At 35.8% G+C, this 12,405-nt stretch overlaps 1 protein-coding gene across 9 annotated transcripts in view; it reads left to right on the top strand.

Annotated features, from left to right (window-relative positions):
* The first annotated feature begins 6,453 nt into the window (after positions 1 to 6,453).
* Positions 6,454 to 12,405, top strand: part of foxl2b (forkhead box L2b) — a 73,953-nt gene continuing 68,001 nt past the window's right edge. For 4 of the 9 annotated variants that reach the window (XR_015477444.1, XR_015477445.1, XM_087238582.1 and 1 more), the window contains exons 1-2: positions 6,478 to 6,799; positions 10,694 to 10,811. The gene's annotated coding sequence lies outside the window, so the exon portion shown is untranslated. Of the gene's footprint in view, positions 6,800 to 10,693; positions 10,812 to 12,405 lie in introns of all 9 variants that reach the window. The other 5 variants (XM_087238586.1, XM_087238583.1, XM_087238584.1 and 2 more) reach the window with 2 other exon arrangements.

Below are 12,405 nucleotides of genomic sequence, written 5' to 3'. Positions count from 1 at the left end.
GCTCCACAATCCAAACACATGCGCAATAGGGGAATTGATTAACTACATTTGCCGTAGTGTGTGTGAATGCGTGTGTATGGGTGTTTCCCAGTACTGGGTTGCAGCTGGAAGGGCATTCACTGTGTAAACATGCTGGAATAGTTGGCGGTTCATTCCACTGTGGTGACCGCTAATAAATAAGGGATTGAGCCGAATTAATTAATGAATAATTAATGTAATATTATGTATTTTTTCAAATTTTTCTTAACATTACTTTTGAAGGGATCATTTATTATAATTTCTGAATTAATACTGTAATATCTTCATTAAATTGTTAGACTATTAGTGCATGAATTAAAATGAATGAAAAAATATTTGTTATTTCTAAACTAATAACATGGAACAAGTTATTGGAGTTATTAATGTTAATTAAGGGTGTTATCAATTAATATTGATCAATGAAGTCAAATTTTCAACAGTGGAGGGAAAAATCTCATGAAGAAACATTAATAAATGATTATTGTGTATGTAGTCAGATAGCTTTGTAAGAAATGAGTGTGAATGTGTGAGCCGTGTGTGTGAAGGTCAGGCTGTGCGGCTGCAGCTGCTGCTTTATCTGTGTGGGAGAAAAACAGGAGGATCCACAGACTGAACTTCAGGACGACGTGACATTCAGACACAACCATACAGCTGATAGACACACACACACACACACACACATTCAGATCATTTTGATTCAGACACACATTCAGATCCTCTTCATGCAGACACAACCATACAGCTGATACACACACAAACACACACACACACACACATTTAGATCCTCCTGATGAAGACAACCATACTGCTGATAGACAGACACACTCACGCATTATATATATATATATATATATATATATATATATATATATATATATACACACACACACACACACACACACACACACACACACACACACACACACACACACACTACTCACACATACATACTTTCAGATCCTCCTGATGCAGACAAAACCATACAGCCTATAGAGACACAAGAACACACACAAATACAATAATAGTTGACAATGTCACAGTTGACAATATCACGTTTAATAGTAACAGAGTTGACGATATCACTGTTGACAACAGTAATAACAAAGCTGACAATATCACAATTGACGATATCACAATTGATAGTAACAGTTGCCGAAATCACAGTTGACGATATAAAGTTTGATTGAAACAGTTGAGTATATCACATTTGATTGTAACAGAGTTGACGAAAACAGTTGACGATATCACATTTGTTAATAACAATTGACAATATCACAGTTGATGATATCAGATTTGATAGTAACAGTGTTGACGATATCGCAATTCACAATAACAAAGTTGATAATATCACATTTGATGGTAACAGTCATTGATATTACATTTGCCGATATCACATTTGATAGTAACAGAGTTGAAAATATCACAGTTTACAACACCAGTGTTGATGATATCACAGTTGGCTGTAACAAAATTGACAAAATCACAGTTGACAATAACAGAGTTGGCGATATCACAGTTGACAATAACAAAGTTGAAGAAATAGTTGACGAAATCACACTTAATAATAATTATTCCTTACATTTATATAGCGCTTTTCTGGGCACTCAAAGCGCTTTACACGATGGGGGGGAATCTCCTCATCCACCACCAGTTGACCACTTGACAATAACAGCTGACGATATCACATTTGATAGTAACAAATTTAATAGTAACAAACTGTTATTGTCACAGTTGACAATAACAGAGCTGACTATATCACAGTTGACAATATCACATTTGAAAGTAACAGGGTTAATATAGTTGATGATATTACATTTGATAGGAACAGTTGATGATATCACAGTTGACAGTAACAGAGTTGACTATCACAGTTGACAATAACAGTTGACGATATCACATTTTTCAATAGCAATTGACAATATCACAGTTGATGATATCACAGTTGACAATAACATAGTTAGCATTATCACATTTTTAAGTAACAGTTGATATCAGTTGACAATTACAGTTGACAAAATCACAGTTGACAATAACAGAGTTGATGGTAACAGAGTTGACGATATCACATTTGATAGTAACAGAGTTGACTATCACGGTTGACAATAACAGAGTTGATATCACAGTTGACAATAACTGAATTGATATCACAGTTGACAATAACAGAGTTGATATCACAGTTGACAATAACAGAGTTGATGATGTCACAGTTGACAATAACAGAGTTGATATCACAGTTGACAATAACAGAGTTGATGATATCACAGTTGACAATAACAGAGTTGATATCACAGTTGACAATAACAGAGTTGATATCACAGTTGACAATAACAGAGTTGATGATATCACAGTTGACAATAACAGAGTTGATATCACAGTTGACAATAACAGAGTTGATATCACAGTTGACAATAACAGAGATGACGAAATCACAGTTGACAATAACAGAGTTGATGATATCACAGTTGACAATAACAGAGTTGATATCACAGTTGACAATAACAGAGTTGATGATATCACAGTTGACAATAACAGAGTTGATATCACAGTTGACAATAACAGAGATGACGAAATCACAGTTGACAATAACAGAGTTGATGATATCACAGTTGACAATAACAGAGTTGATATCACAGTTGACAATAACAGAGTTGATGATATCCCAGTTGACAATAACAGAGTTGATATCACAGTTGACAATAACAGAGTTGATGATATCCCAGTTGACAATAACAGAGTTGATGATATCACAGTTGACAATAACAGAGTTGATATCACAGTTGACAATAACAGAGTTGATGATATCACAGTTGACAATAACAGAGTTGATATCACAGTTGACAATAACAGAGTTGACGAAATCACAGTTGACAATAAAAGTTGAGGAAATCGCAGTTGACAACAGTGTTGATAATATCACAGTTGACAATAACAGTTGACGATATCACAGTTGTCAATAGCAATTGACAATATCACAGTTGATGATATCACAGTTGACAATAACAGTTAACAATATCACATTTTAAAGTAACAGTTGATATCAGTTGACAATTACAGTTGATGAAATCACAGTTGACAATAACAGTTGATGGTAACAGAGTTGAGGATATCACATTTGACAATATCACAATTGACAATTACATAGTTACAATAACAATAACATACAATAACTGTTGATATCAGTTGATGATATCACATTTGATAGTAACAGAGTTGACAATAACAGTTGGCTATATCACAGTTGTCAATAACAATTGACAAAATCACAGTTGACAATATCACAGTTGACAATAACATAGTTGACAATAACATAGTTGACGATATCACATTTGACAGTTACAGTTGATATCACAGTTGATAGTGACAGGGTTGATGATATCACAGTTGACAATAACAGAGTTGATTATATCACAGTTGACAGTAACAGGGTTGACGATACCACAGTTGATGATATCACATTTGCTGGTGACAGAGTTGAGGATATCACAGTTGACATAAACAGTTGATGAAATCACGTTTGTCAAAATCACCGAATTGACGGTAACAGATTTAACAATGACATATTTGTCAATAATATATTTGACAGTAATAGAGTTGATGGTAACAGAGTTGACAGTAATAGAGACGACAATAAGATCACAGCGAATATGTTGAGATCACAGTTCATTATCACAGTTCACAGTTGGCAACATTTGGCAATATCACAGTTGACAGTAACAGAGTTGACTCAATAAAACATTCCTTGTTGATTCCCTGTAAGGTGTAGTTTAAGTAAAGTGTGTGTTAATGAGCGGTGTTAATGAGCTCAACTCTCCAGTGTGGGATGTAAAAGTGTCGTCCGGCAGGTTTTCCCAGTGGACTGAAGATTTGTGAGTTTCCTGAGCTTCATTAGTGAGCTGATGATGGAGGACGAGGCTGATGATGAACCTGCAGCTGTGAGAGAGTGTGTGTGGAGTCTGTCCAGCTGTTCTGTCCACTGCTGCACCTACAACTCAGACACACTCATACACACACCAGCTGTTCTGTCCACTGCGACACCTACAACACACACAATCACACTCATGCATACACACGCACAAAAGTATACACATACACACTCACATACTGTCTGTACGCCAGCTTTTCTGACCACTACTGCGCCTACAACACACACAAACACACACAGCTGTTCTGTCCACTGCTGCACCTTCACAGATAAATACACGCACTCATACACACACACACACACACTCATACACTCAGATACACATTTATACACACACTCAGAAAGACACTTATATACATACACTCATACACACTCTTACACATACAAACTCATTACTAACACACACACTCATACACACACATACAAACTCATCATCACTAACGCACACACACTTATACACAGTCACAGATACACACTCCTTATTAACGCACACACACTTATACACATACACACTCACAGATACACACTCCTTATTAACGCACACACACTTATACACATACACATTCACAGATACACACTCTTTACTAACAGAACACACACTCGTACAGTCAGATACACACTTATAGACATACACACTCACGCAAACACACTCACATAAACACACACACATGCAAACACTCACATGTACATACACGCATGCACTCATACACTCAGATACACATTTATACACACACACTAATGCAAACACACATACACACTCAGATAGACACTTACTGTATACAAATACACTCATACACACTCTTACACATACAAACTCATCACTAACACGCACACACTCATACACAGCTGGACACTGATACACATGCACTTATAAAAACACATACAAACTCATCATCACTAACACACACACACACACACACACACTTATACACATACACACAGATACTCAGATACACACTTATACACACACACTCACAGATACACACTCATCAGTAGCAGACACACACACACACTCAGATACACATACACACTCTTACACATATACACACTCATCACTTACACACACACATACACTCAGATACACACTAATACACATACACATTCATGCAAACACACTCACATATACACACACGTAATCACATACACACACACACACACACACACACACCGTGCAGTGTGTTTACTATGCTCTGCTGTGTGAAGGTCCTTCAGATCCACTCATAACACTGAGATAGAGTATCGGAGAGTTTGGTATTTGATAAACATTTGAAGAGAAGATTGTCTGTTATTATTGATATGAGCTGAGCAGCTTCTCTCTTATTCTCCCCATATAACCTCCTCTTTATGATGCAATCCAGCACTATTTTTAGTTTGTTTGTGAATTTAGACAAGGACAACAAAAGCCTAATAATAATAATAAATATTATTATTATTATTAAGAGCTGAGTTTGGTGTCCTATAATGAATTCCCTAATCACTAATAAACAGAAAACACATGTAAACAACAACATCCACTAGTAATTAAACGATTGTTAAATAGCTTATGTTTGTTTTTATTTGTTTGCATTGTAAAATACTGGGCGCCATGGTGGCTGTGGCCTCACAGCAAGAAAGTTGCTGGTTCGAGCTGGCTCAGTTGGTGTTTCTGTTTGGAGTTTGCATGTTCTCCCCGTGTTGGCGTGGGTTTCCTCCGGTTTCCCCCCCAGTCCAAACACATGCGCTATAGGGGAACCGATGAACTAAATTGGCCATAATGTATGTGTGTGTGAATGAGTGTGTATGAGTGTTTCCCAGTACTGGGTTGCAGCTGGAAGGGCATTCGCTGTGTAAAACATATGCTGGAATAGTTGGCGGTTCATTCCACTGTGGCAACCCTTGATAAATAAAGGGACTAAGCCGAAAGAAAATAAATGAATGTAAAATATGTGTAGAGGTAGTCAAATATGATAATGTAATATATAGTGTAAATGTATAATGATATGATTACATTTAATAACGTAACATTTTTGTCATTATTGTTCTGCTCTGACATTGTGTGATCCTTTTCTTTTAATCTAAAATGTACTATTATTAACCTGAGGCCACTGTGTTGTTCTTCTGTAGATTTATTTTTATTAAACCAAAGTTATACCTGTTTATTTTTCTCAAATATTATTGAATCTAATCGAGAAACTTAAATAAAACGACTAATTACTAATGTAATGTAATTAACAAAGCAAATAAAATGCTAAATAAATAATATAGCCTAGATATAAATATGCTAATCTGCATTTGAGAAATAATTAGCTTCTGTTTTATCAAGAAAGACAAACGCAGTTCTCTTTATGAAGGTTTTTTACTGGTAAGTAAAACAAGTGTTTTGTTTATTTTGTGTTTTTAAAACAAATCCTCCGAATTTTAACATGAAAGCAAAGACTAGTGTACACAAGACGTGTCACTCCTATACTTTTGAATAAGGGAAAAGTGTAACTGTCTATGTGGTGAATAAAGCCCCGCCTTCTAGTACAGGAGCCAATCAGCGATCGCTATAGAACGACAATTCCCCGGGGGAGGGGCTTGGACTAAACGTGAGTTTCTGCAGATTTTGTGTGATGCGAACATATAGAAATAAAACTAAAGAGACAGCTGTTGTTTAATTTTATTGGTTATTGGTAATATGTAATGTAATCGTAATCTTGGCAAGTAGTTTTGAAGAATTTGATGTTTCCCCATTCAGACAGAATGCCCGAGCATACTGCCGAGAGGCGTTTCAAAGATGGCCGCCGCGTGAAAGGGACTAAAAGCAGCGCGGTGTGTTCGCTGGACTTCCGGTGTCATTCGCTTCCGATTAATCCAGCAGGTACTTCAAATCGTAAACAGGTGATAATAATCACACACTTTCACTTATTTTCCTCCTCATTAACACATTTGTTTGATGCAGAGTTCGTTTTACATTTGAAATCTCAATGTTGTCAACATTATGAGTCAGACTAATAACAGATAATGTCTTTATAAACATAAGCCCCTTTCACACACAGACCTTTCCGGAAATATTTACTGGTGTCACCGTGTGAAAGGGGCTATTAGATTGTTGCGGTTTTGTAATGTTAATTGTTTTTTTTCCCCCATTGAAATGTGCTTTCACTCTGTTTATCAAACTGTAACACCTGTTAATCAAGGCAATTTGTTGATAAAGGTAAGTTTTAAACGGATAATATACCATTTTATACGTGTTTGATGGGTGTTTCCCACTATTGGCCTGCATTAAAGGGTCACGACAGACTAAAACACATGTTTTGAGCTGTTGACAGTCGTATATGTGTCCCACACTGCTAAAAGCACCATTAGGACACATATATCTCACTAAAAAGTGAAAATTGGTTGTTTTTGCGTTATTTCTAGCAAATTCGTACTTCATGTCTGAAACAAATTTTTGAACCTGCGCCACACTGAAAACTCTAAAAATAAATAGTGCACTTTAATTACCCGGATGATGCACTCATTCAGCCGGTAAAGTGAGGATGGACACTTCACACACTCAATGACCACAAGTTTGCTCACGTAGCGGAAGTGGCGGAGCTATCGGACGCACATGTTGAATAACTTTATTTTCGATGGTGAAAGCAAAATTCTCCTACGAGAGTGATTATAGCGCCTCCCGATGGTGAATGCAGTTACATTTACGGCAGGTAGTATTGGATAATTCGGTGGTTTATTTTCCTGACTTGGCGACCGTCAAACGTCATCAGGGCAACGGTTTGAATTTACGCTTAGTTAAAACCATTAGTGCTCTATTTGGGACGACATACATACATATACTAAACTGTTGAGTGTGTAAGTGCATGAGTGTATAGTGTGCCATTTGGGACGCAGCTAATGTCACAGATCGGACCATTTTTTGGATCAGCCAAGAAGGGGAGGAGACAAATGTAATTTGCTTTCTATCTATTACAGAAACAGCAGTTCAAGACACTTTTGATTTTAACAAAGAAAAAATAAAATGAAGAAAAAAAATAGCTGATTACTATTCTACGCCATTTTGTAGTATAAATAGTGTAAGTTGTGCATGCACACTGAAATTCTAAAAATAATAAGTGCACTTTAAATACCCGGAAGAAGCTCTTATTCAACTGGTAAAGTGAAGTGTAAAATGTTGGACAATTCATGCGCTCAACGACCGCAGCTTTGCGCACGTAGTGGAAGGGACGGAGCTATCGGGCACTGATGTTGGATTACATTATTTATTTATTGATTTAAATTCTCCGATAAAAGTGATTATAGCGCCTCCTGAGGGTGAATGCGGTTATACTCATGGCAGGTATTATTTGGTACATTATTTATTTCACGTCATCAGGAAAACAGTTTTAATTTCCGCCTAGTAAAAAATCTATTAGTGTTCCATTTGGGAAGACAGTACATACATATACTATGCTGTTGAGTGTGTAAGTGCGTAAGTACATTAGTGTATAGTAGAGCTGCACAATTAGTCGTTAAAAGATCGCAATCTCGATTGGACCCCCTAGGTGGTCTTAATCCAGCATTTCTACGATTCTGTCAATCATATTTTTGAGTTCAGGAGAGAAGAAAAGGCGGCTGCTCGAGTATTTTCATTATTTCACACACGTTGCTCAGTGACAGACACCTCCAAATGATGTTGAATGAGTCACATGCTGTATTTATAAGGTATAATTCACCTAAAAATGTCATTTTTGTCTTCATATAATGATGTTTTCGCGATCGGGAAATCACACGTGACGTGAGCTGCTGATCGTGAGCTGTTATCACAGAGAGGGCGCTCTCTCTACTTAATGATAAACGCGCGAGTCTACTTTAGTGAACAGAACCTGCATATGTTGCGAGTAACAGGTAATACAGTTGTAAATAATATTCAGTTTGTGGCACAGAGTGATCGTTTGGGAGCCGCGTGCGAAGTATAAACAAGCACTTAGCAGTCAGAATGAAACCAAAAGTGTGCACTTCATTTAAATGATCATATCGCATTTTAGAGTTATGATTATGACAAGCATTTGATGTTTTTTTCTTTCATAGCGAACACACAGTTGTGCATGAAAATAAATGTTTACAGTGTCAGTATAACTACTCTAGCCTATATATTGTTGAATATAATCTGAGAATGGCAAATGTCTGATTTTACCAGTGAATTAAATTGTCTATTATGACAGTGCAAGCATATATCTCAAACATAATAATTCAACATCAGAATTATTATAAGTAGAATAGAATTATTTATAGAAAACAGTAGACCTACACATAATATTATTATGGATGTTGTGCCATATGTTTGTTTTTACCATACCTTTATTTTACATCTACAGAATCGTGAGAAAATCCTGATCTTTATTTTGTGCAAAAAAATCGCGATTCTTATTTTAGCCAGAATCGTGCAGATCTAGTGTATAGTGTGCCGTTTGGGACGCAGCTTGTTACTACTACTGTTGCTGATAACGCTAAATGTAGAAATCTAACATTATCGTTTTACGACCCATATTTATTTTAGTCTCATTTTCAATAAATGATTCAGTTATTCACTTATAAAACTTCATGTTTCATTGCTAGATGATCATTTTTGAAGAATTATTCTCTGGCTTTTATTATTCAATGTTTTTGATGGCTGGTTGTCGCCACCTATTGTTTAAAAAAATGTAATTGCTGCCTACAACTTTCATTTTTGAGCATCATTAAATGCATATTATGGTGATTTTAATATTAACCATAAACATCAGTGGTTTTATCTGAACTATAAACTGTTCTCCCTGTACTGCTGTGTTATTTGGCTGTTTGTAGATTAAAGACTGAATCTCTTTCTTGATTTTTGTGTTGTCAAACCCAGATTTGAATGCAGCGATTGGATGTATTAATAAACATAAGCAAATCACCTTCATTTATAGTTTGTTGCGTGGGTGTTGAGATCCTGATCTTTTAATGATTAATTGTGCAGCTTACACTGAATGCATTAATGCAGACTAAACAAGTAGTGACAGAAAACACCTTTAATAACCTAAGAAACCCACCACATCCCCAATAACCCACCACAACTTCTCCTGTCATCATTATATTTTACAGAAGAAGTACTTTCATACATGTCATTTGATTCGCGCAAGAGGCGAACTCTCAGCGATAGTTACCAAATTAGAAGTAATCGACAAGTAAACAAAATTATTAATGTGCAGATCACGTGTGTTCCAAACCCTGGGTTGTGATCTGTACGAATCACGGGTCAACCATGATCCGTTACACCCCTAGCAGATTGACTTCCCGTTGGCTATGTTGGTGCTGTTTTTGCCCCATTGACTTCCATTATAATCACATTATTTGATTGTAAAGCCATGATAATCATGCATTCCTGAGTGTTGGAATGAGGAATGCATGTAAAAATGACCAATGTTCCCTCTTCCCAACAGGGAAAACGAGTAACAATCAAGAATGCTTGATTATATGCCGTCATGGCTTTACAATCAAAAATAATGGGAGTCAATGGGGCAAAAACAGCACACACATAACCAAAGTAGAGTCAGTCTGAACAATACACGAGTTGAACAGTATTTGCGTGCATATACATGTCTTTATAAGTGCATATATATGTGTATATGTCTGTATATATATGTGTGTGTGTGTGGGGCTGGGCTCATACAGCAGGAGAATAAGCGCTGGTCTTTAAAGCTTTTGTTTTGACTCTGGGGTCCGGGGTTTAAGCAGCGGGGTCAGACGCCCCTCCAGCTCTCCGTAATTCACACTCCGCTTTTGTCTTCTCAGGTTTCCCTGCACTGAGTGTTCTCTTCCTGCGTACGAGCTGCAGAAACAGGAGCACATCTTCTGAAGGAGAAACAGTCTTAACTCACAGTCCCGTCTGATTGTCTAACTTATGGACAAGGTAAGAATAGTGCTGGGTGGTACAGCATTTTTGTAATACACAACGGTAATTCAAAGTGCCTCACATAAACAATAATAAAAAAACAGATTAAACATGTTAAAATAACTTTAAAGGAATAATATAGGTTACTGTAAATATCTGATATCATGATAATTATATAATACCATTTCTCTAAATGCAGTCCGTTGTTAGTTTACAGTGCTCTGCATAATTGAGTATACCTTACTTTGAACATAAATATTTTCATCCATTTCTCAGTGAATATAGAGAATATGTTTTGGTGCATTTAATCAACAGCTTTATTAAACCGTTTTATTCATTAAAATAGGAGTTTGATTACTGAACAGCTTTAAGAAAAGAAAGATAATACATTGAACATTCAATGCAGTTATTACAGAAAAAAATAGATATAAATAAATATATTATTATTATTATTGTTATTATTATTGTTTATTATTATTATTATTATTGTTGTTGTTGTTGTTGTTATTATTCATTATTATTGTTGTTGTTGTTGTTGTTATTATTATTATTATTATTATTAATAATATTCATTATTATTATTATTATTATTATTCATTATTATTATTATTATTATTGTTATTATTATTATTATTATTATTCATTATTATTATTATTATTATTTATTGTTATTTATATTATTATTATTATTATTATTATTATTATTATTATTCATTGTTGTTATTATTATTATTATTATTATTATTATTATTATTGAACTTTTTATTTTAAAAAAATCCCCAACATATTAATTTGGGTGTGCTGTGATCTTCAGTCTTCTACAGGGATGTCCAAACTCGGTCCTATAGGGCCTGTGTCCTGCTGAGTTTAGCTCCAACTTGCCTCAACACACTTGCTAGGAAGTTTCTAGTATATCCAGTAAAGCTGCGGTCACACCGCACATTTCTTCCCATAGACTTCCATTCATACGCACGCAAATGCGTCAGACTGGAAGCGCGGCAAGTTTTGCAGTTCGCAGTGTTGGAAAGTTCAAGCTTGGTGAACTGTGACCTGCGAAATCGCATCACTTGACTGCGTGAGACCAATCGAGGATCAAAACATGACCTCTCTGGACAGAAATGTAAAACATGGAGCAATCGCTCGCTTTTTAATGTCTAATCATCTTGTTTAATCCTGCTCCTTTTCGCAGCACTGTACGACTTTGCACGCACAAACTCTAGTGTGACCGCAGCATAAGAGCTTGATTAGCTGGTTCAGGTGTGTTTGATTAGGGTTAGAGCTAAACTCTCCAGGACACTGACCCTCCAGGACTGAGTTTGGACACCCCTGCTCTTAAAGAACTCATGAACTGCTAATTATTAAATGCACATCTGTCTAGTGCATGTTTACATAAAAAAGCAATAGAAACTAGGCCTGAACAATATATGGTTTGAGCATCGATACTGCAGTGTGTGTATCAGCAACAGTCACATTGCAGGATTAGATTATTTAGTAAAGATTAAAAGATATTATTATTAATATTATTTTGTTTTGATTATTTATACAGTGGTGACCATGTTCTTTTACACCTGATTTGTTCAACGTCTGTACTTAAATACTGTTAGACTCCCCA

The sequence above is a fragment of the Danio rerio genome, chromosome 2 (genome assembly GCF_052040795.2).
Source record: "Danio rerio strain M-AB ecotype USA chromosome 2, GRCz13ab, whole genome shotgun sequence".
NCBI classification, from domain to species: Eukaryota; Metazoa; Chordata; class Actinopteri; order Cypriniformes; family Danionidae; genus Danio; species Danio rerio.
This window is presented reverse-complemented; position numbering and strand designations above follow the sequence as displayed.